The sequence below is a fragment of the Arachis hypogaea genome, chromosome 11, assembly GCF_003086295.3.
Source record: "Arachis hypogaea cultivar Tifrunner chromosome 11, arahy.Tifrunner.gnm2.J5K5, whole genome shotgun sequence".
Classification (NCBI taxonomy): Eukaryota; Viridiplantae; Streptophyta; class Magnoliopsida; order Fabales; family Fabaceae; genus Arachis; species Arachis hypogaea.
Window position 1 is genome coordinate 62,026,069 of NC_092046.1, and position 7,808 is coordinate 62,033,876.

General features: G+C 30.9%; 1 long non-coding RNA gene across 1 annotated transcript; it reads left to right on the top strand.

Annotated features, from left to right (window-relative positions):
• The first annotated feature begins 2,441 nt into the window (after nt 1-2,441).
• On the top strand, nt 2,442-7,070 carry LOC112721924 (uncharacterized). Its single transcript, XR_003162464.3, has 3 exons — nt 2,442-3,003; nt 6,276-6,401; nt 6,780-7,070. It is a non-coding gene; the product is annotated as an uncharacterized lncRNA (long non-coding RNA).
• Nucleotides 7,071-7,808: the final 738 nt, after the last annotated feature.

The window sequence follows — 7,808 nt, forward strand, 5'->3', positions numbered from 1 at the left end:
GTGATTTATATAAATGAGAAAGTTTTCTTGGTAAATTTGGAGGATTCAACTATTATTGGTTAGTTGGAAAAATTCGAATCTGACGTTTTCTGTTTATAGATAAGCTCGATCAAAGTTCTGAAAGCCGAATATTTCGGTATGAAAATGAAAAATGAATAATTTTTCATACCTCTTTCCCTTTGTTCGTTTGTTATTTATAAATAGAATACTTATTTTTACCGTTTATCAGTTCCTATTCTAAAGAATAAAAATATCTCACGACATCATAATGTGTCGGTTACACTAGGCGAATTATAACGTTTTGTAATTAAATTATAGATCAGTTATAACGAATATATTACCTCTTTAATAAAGCAAGTTGGGCTTTTAATATTTTTGGAGCTATAACTCGACTATTTGTGGACATTGAATTCTAAAGGCCAACTTACTTTATTAAATAGAAAAAATAATTTGCAATTAATGGAAACAATAAAAAAATAAATAAAAGAAAACGAAAAGGTAAAGCATTTAATAAACGGATGGGTTCCTTTGAATGAGGTGCCTTTCTTCTATGCGTTTCATTTTCTTAGAAAATGTCAACCATTCATTAAAAAGATGAAAAAAATCTATGGCTCTGATTTGCGGATATGTATAGTTATTGAAACTGCTTAATGATTCTATGATAAGTGATGAACCATTGTACAAAGATATTTTGAAAAAGTTGAATATTTGAGATATATAGACTGTTCTCCGTCAAAGAATCAAAGAGCACGAAATAATGAGTAAGAGAAGTTAGTTACCTTCAGTGACGACCCAGAAAAATTTAGTTGTGGGGGTAAAAATATAATAAAATTTAGATATAGGTATTTTTTTTTGCTCTTTTTACAATATCCAACAAATTAAAAACTAATCCGTCGTGAATTTGAGTTTCATTTAAGAGTCAGCAACTGACTGGCAATGAATTGCTATACATACCAGATGAAATTTGAACTCTAATACTTACTTAAGCTAACGACTTACTTGACCAATCCAAATTAGTTTAGATATATTTAAAATTTTAAATTAGAACTATCTAAGTATCTATACATATCGATAAAAACAAAAATATATACACAATCACTAATTATAATATTTAAAATAATAAAAATATAATTTCATACACATAGTATAATATTCAAAATAATAAAAAAATTAATTTATAATAACTTTTTTTTTATTTTTAACATGACTAAATATTATTTTTTTATATATGTTCTTAAATAATTATTTTACTTTTTATTATCTCATATTTAATTGTCAAATCTACTTATTATAGTCTTTATGATATAAATAAATTTTTTAACCAAAATAATTATAATATATTAACATAATATAGATATTATATTTTTTTATCTTAAATAATTTTTAGAAATTATTAATAATTTAAGTTGTATTTAATTAAAGAATTAAGTTTTAATTTAATTATCAATTAATTAACTAATATAATAAAATTAATTATCACTATTTTTTGAGTTTATTTATTTATTTTTTTATGTTAAATAAAATTTAACAATATAATTATTAAGTTTAACAAAATATTTTCTTAATATAAAATATAAAAAAATTATTTATATTTTATTTTGGGATAAACATAATATATATATTAGTTTGTTTGAAAAAATTCTGTGGGGGCAAATGCCCCCTCTTGCTTGAACGTGGGTCCGTCCCTGGTTACCTTCTTTCGGTTTTCACTTGAGTTTTGTATATGCCTGCGAGTTATAAGAAATTAATAATGGGGGAGAAGGAAAAAAAAAAAGAAAAAAGAGAAGGATGACAAAGACCCATATTACTGGGTTAATGATAATGTGAAGATGAGAAGTTCTCTGTTCGTAGATGAAGAAACTATTTAAAAAATAGATAAGACTAGATTAATTAGGAAAAGTGTTCCAGTGAAGATAGAATTGCTCCTCTGTCATAGTGAAGAACGCGTTTATCATAGGAACTAAGAATAAAGATGCCATTAACTTTGAGTGTTCTATGTTAAAACAATTAAACTGTGCTCTATTCAAATTACATCCTAACAGTTGAACGTTTTTGAAGTATCACTACAAGAAAAATACCCATTCAGCCACACTTTTTTTAAGTTACATTTGAAAAGCGTAGCCTATTCTATGAATAGACTACGCTTTCCTCCGTGTTGCCTTTTTATATGAGAAAAGGATACACAATTGTGGCATCATTTAAAAAGTGTAGCCTTAGGTATTTTAGAAATCACTTATAAAACGTAGCCGTAGGTTAATATCTATAGGTTCACTTTTTGTATCAAAAGAGACGCTTTTAAAGAGTAGCCTATTTATTAAGTTTTGGGTGCGTTTTAAAAGTGATGCCTAATGTGTCTAGAACAAAAAATTTGACATTCAGTGAATTTTTTCCCTCTTTTCCCTGAAAGCAAAGTCACATGCCCACTTAGTGAAATTTTTGTCATTCCCTCCAAAGAACAACGCACCTTCATTCATCCTCGCAACCCTGCCTCGCCTACACCTACTTCGTACACCCTCGCAACCTTGCCTCCAAAGCTCACCGTCGATCGTCGCCCCCCACTCACTCTCTTCACTCTCGCCGTTGGCCCTCTCCCTCCAAATCTCACTGATCACCTGCAAAGCGCGACCTTCATCCCCTTTCGTAAACCCTCGCAACCCTGCCTCCAAAGCTCACCGTCGATCGTCGCCCCCCACTCACTCTCTTCACTCTCGCCATTGACCCTCTCACTGTCGCTCTCGCCATTGACCCTCTCACTCTCACCATTGACCCTTTCATACAGGAAGAAACCCTCTCAATCTCGCTAGTGACCGTCGTCGCCCCCCACTCACCAGTCACCCGCACTCACGACTCTCCACATTGCTGCACCACTGACCGTCGCTCCTCTTCGCCATCTTGCACTGATTGTCGCTGCGCTGCCCTCACCATCGTCGCTGCTGCCGCTCTCACCATCGTCATCTCCGTGCTTCTCATCATCGTCTTCTCTGTGCTCACATCATTGAATAGGTATGTAGTGATTTCTATTTGGTTCTGAAATTTCAGAGGCTTAGGGTTCCGATTTTAGGGGTTTTAATTTGGGGATTTCAATCTGTGAAATATGGGTTTGTGAACTGTAATTTGATAACATGAATGCTGTTGTTGATGAAGATGTGTGGTATTTTAGGGTTTGTGAACTGTGATTTAATATACAGCTTGTCTATTTTCTCTGTATTTTTGTTTGTGAGACTAAATCCAAATGCAATTAATAATTTTCTCAATGAATAAGTTGGCTTCCATTTCTCTGTTTTTAGCTTCCGTTTCTTCTAGAAAATAGACCTATCTTTATATGTTTGTGCTTTCTCTCAACATTGCCTTATTGTTGATGAATATAAGGGCATGACAATCTATGAATAATACCTTCTAATGCTAAAAATGCAGTAAAAACTTGAGAAGTAAATTCTCCACCATGATCAGATTGTAGAGCTAAAATGGAGTGTCCTGTTTACTTCTCCATCCTCAATTTGTATTGTTTAAAGACTTTAAAAGCTTCTGATTTATTGACCAAAAGAAAGATACTAGTATATTTGCTAAATGCATCAACAAAACTAATATAAAAATGAAAACCATTTCTTGAATTTACTGGTGATGGTCCCCATATGTCTGCATACATTAATTTACTGGTGAAGTTAGGAATAATAGTTTGTTTGTAACCTCCAATTCTATATTATATAGTAAGTCAGGTGTTAGTTTCTGTTTTAAGCTTCCTGTTTTGAGTCCATTTTGGATATCTTTCTGTATAGGCTAGTTCCCTCACATATACAAGGTTCTCCCTTTGTATCTTGTTTGTAATCAATGAATGAGGTAATTCAGTTTCATATCATCTCTCTCACAAAGTCTTGAAAACTCTTTCTTTCTACACATATTTTGTTATGCTTTTTTATATTGCAGCTCCTTCAACAATGCCTAGTGTCAATAGAGGCCATTGAGATTTCTGACATGTAGCAATTGAAATTTCATGTTAACAACAATTGTATTTTCTGGTGTCTAAGTTTTTATTCATATATGGCCTTCTTGTTATTTAAATGTTGTCTTTACCCCATTATTTGCAGAAGTTTGTCATTCTTTGCACTTGACAGCAACTCTAAATCAAAGTTTGATGGCACCAAAAGTTATTTAGGGTAACCCTTTGAAAGTACTACAAAGGGAAGCTTGTTTCCTAAGTTAATATTTTTAGACATTTATCATCTTCTTTGTCTTTTATGCTGCAATTCATATGCTAATTCTTAGAATTCATAGTAAAAGGAGGCCAGTTGAAAGAGAAGCTTACAAACCACTACTCAAACTCTTACAGTCAAATTCATAATGTTTTAGACCTACAAACAGACAAAAAAATATGGATAAGAATTAGTTGGTTATCTTTATTTATATTATATAGCGGTAGACATTTTTTATTTTTAGTAAATTTAAAATTTAAGTTTTTATTTATTTTTGTATAAATAAATTAAGAAAAACATGTTTCTGTTGTGTTTTTAGTGTAAGCAGTAAATCACATATCAGTGAAATTGGGACTAAATGATGTATATATATTTGACAAATTAATGAACCCATCGCCTAAACTTACTCTGATATTTCTTATTTAATGAAATAATCTGAATTCTTCCAAATTCTGGGTTCCGCTTAAAGTGATTTTACATTGCATGCTTTTCTCTTGAAGAGAGGAAGCTATATAGCTATTATATTTATTTATTTAGTTTCTTGAACATCTTCTTGTCAAAGTTCTTGAAGATATTAAAATGCAACACTTAGGGATGAGAAATTTTTTACTGTAAAACAAAACTTCATACTTGTAAAATAAGGCATATCACAATTAAGAGAAAATATTATCTAAAAAAAAGCATGAAGAATCAAACTATGGTTGAGTTTGAATTTATGTGTGGTTCATTTGATGTTTAAATTAGCTTCAACTTCATTTTCTGCTTTTCCAACCCATCACTGTTGCTATGTGTTTTCATTTTGATATGCAATTAATGTATAGGATCCCAATTTTGATATAACAACTGAAATGAACACATGATACTCCTCTGTGAGTCCATTTAAAATCGCTTGGATATGATCATCCATCTTCAGGGTAAGAACAATCTAAAGCTAACAAAAAATCAACTAGACCTCTGATCTTGGCCAAATATTCATCTGCAGTTCCATTCCTTTTTATTGATCTTATTTGAGACTTCAAACTCTGAATTTTTGTCTTGAAAGAAGTAGTGAACTTTTCATGTAATTTATCACACATTTCATGAAATATAACACAATTGATTACTTTGTTCTTGAAAGTTGGAGTCATCGATGCAAGAGTCCATGTCATCAAAGCAAGATCCTTCAATTTTCACTCTTTATACTTGTCTGATTTTGTAGTTGATGATTTTCCACCTTTTTTTTAGCAAATTGAGATGAATTTTTTTCTTTTGAAATATAATCTCCTAAAGATTGGCTCTGTACAGTGATGAGTATAGTTTTGCGCCATGTACTATAGTTGTTTTCATGCAACAAATCTGTGATAACTGGAAGAAAATACTTGGAATCAGAAGAAAAAGTGGGTGTTACTCCTATGGCCATATTGAAAGAACCTTGGCTCATGATACCATGTGAAGATTTGAAAAAGAATCTAAAGAACATGAAGAACAGTAAATGAAGAAGAGAAATTGAGAGAGAATAAATAAAAATACATCAAGTAGCAATATTATTGATTGTGTTTTACATACAAGACTTGCACTCCTATTTATACATTAATAATATGAGTAACTAACAGCTTTGCCTGATATGAAAAATCTATTAGATTCTTAATTGCCTTAACAGTTTTATTAAGTCACAAGCTAACTAACCATTCTCTACACTACTATCCTTTACAAGGCTCAATTTCATCCCTCCAATATAAAATCCTAAACTCTAAAATGAAAAACCACATTCATCTTCATCTTCTCTTCTGTTTCTGTTAACTGCTACTGCTACTCTTGTACTTGTTTTGCTTTTTGAGTAATGATGGGCGAGTTATTCCATCATTCATAAGTCAACTGCTTTCTTTTAACATTTCCCTATACTTTGCCAATACTTTGCCAACTTATTTTATTGAAATTCGATTGTTTTTAGGTTTTTTTATACTACAATATCTAGGAATATCAATATGTATCATTTCTCCTTTTGTTCATGGTTGGTTTTTTCAGTAGCTTATTCATTGATACTGAATCCAAATGCATGTTGAGGATTAATAATTTTCTTCGTCCGAAATTGTGTTTCCTTTTCAGGAGCAAAATTTGGTGGCTGCCATGAGCTTTAGATTGTTTTGATCACTCTCTCTCTGGCTCTTTGATCTCAACAGGAAATGCAGCGTTTGAGTAGGCACACCCGTCTCAATAAACTTGCTCATTCTGGTAAACCTTTTTTTTTAATTTTCCCCACTTAAATCACCTCAAGTGAAGATATTTCTGGTGCTTTTTCCAATTTTAATCTGTATCCCTATATCTAATTTAAGTGTGAAAGTCTGGTTAATTAGTGCATGAAAAATGCTATAGAGACATATCAGGATTGTGTTAAAGGAAATGGAAGAAAGAAACACCTGTAGATTTTCATCGTTTGAATGAAACAAGATAATATATAATTCCTTGAATTCACCTCTTCTGCTGTGACCATGTTATTTTTTTTAGTATATGCTTTCTTGGTTTACTATGTCTACGTGTTCCATTTAATTTTTATAATTACGAATGTCATTATGAATATTTTTTTAACTACTTTTCTATATAATTATGCAGGGTAACAATGAAGATTAAGCAATAATGAAGATTAAGCTAATTATTATTGTGGTTTATTGGCTAAGATAGATTGCTATTTAGAATCTTTACATGTATGGTTGACTAATGATTTTTATTAGAAGATACTTTTATTGGCTAAGTGATATTATGGTTTTGATATGGTTATGCTTACTTTAGTTTGAGATGTATAAATTTTTACAGTTAACTTCATTCTAGTACTTTTGGATCAATGTTATAAATATATTTTGGTTAGAGATCATTTTTATTATATAAAGAAATTATTTAGTATAATTATGTATTTATTTTTATTTTGTAATATTCAACTCATTTATACATGTAATCATATTAACTATTATGTTGTATTAATAATTATTAGATATATATATATATATATATATATATATATATATATATATATATATATATATATATATATAGGAAAAAAATAAGACCTAAGGCTACACTTATATACAGTAGCTATAGTATACAAAAAAAAAAAAAAAAAACGAGACCTAAGGCTACACTTATATACAGTAGCTATAGTATATATAAAAAAAAAAGAAGGACCTAAGGCTACGCTTATAAAAAGCAGCTATGGTATACAATGTGGCTACGCTTTACAAGTGATGCAGTAGCGTTAAAAAGCGTAGCCTATTCTGGAAGAATGAAAGCTGAAAAGCGTAGCCTTTGGTCCTGGACAGCATCACTTGAAAAGCGTAGTCTATTCCCAAACGCCAAAAGCGTAGCCCTTGGTGCAGAAAAGCGTAGCCTTTGAGAATAGGCAACGGCCGAATAGGAATCACCCCAAAAAGCGTAGCCGTAGCCCAAAAAGCGTAGCCGTAGCCTAAGGCATCATTTTTTTTCACTTTTGGCTATACTTTTCAAGTGTACCTGAATGGGTGTTTTTCTTGTAGATTTTAAAATTTTGATGGAATTTTTAGAATTTAAACTATCTTTAACAGTATTTTTTTCGCTATTTCAAGCAAAAAGAGTATAGAAAGGGCCGGTAAATTTGAATAATTCACCGGG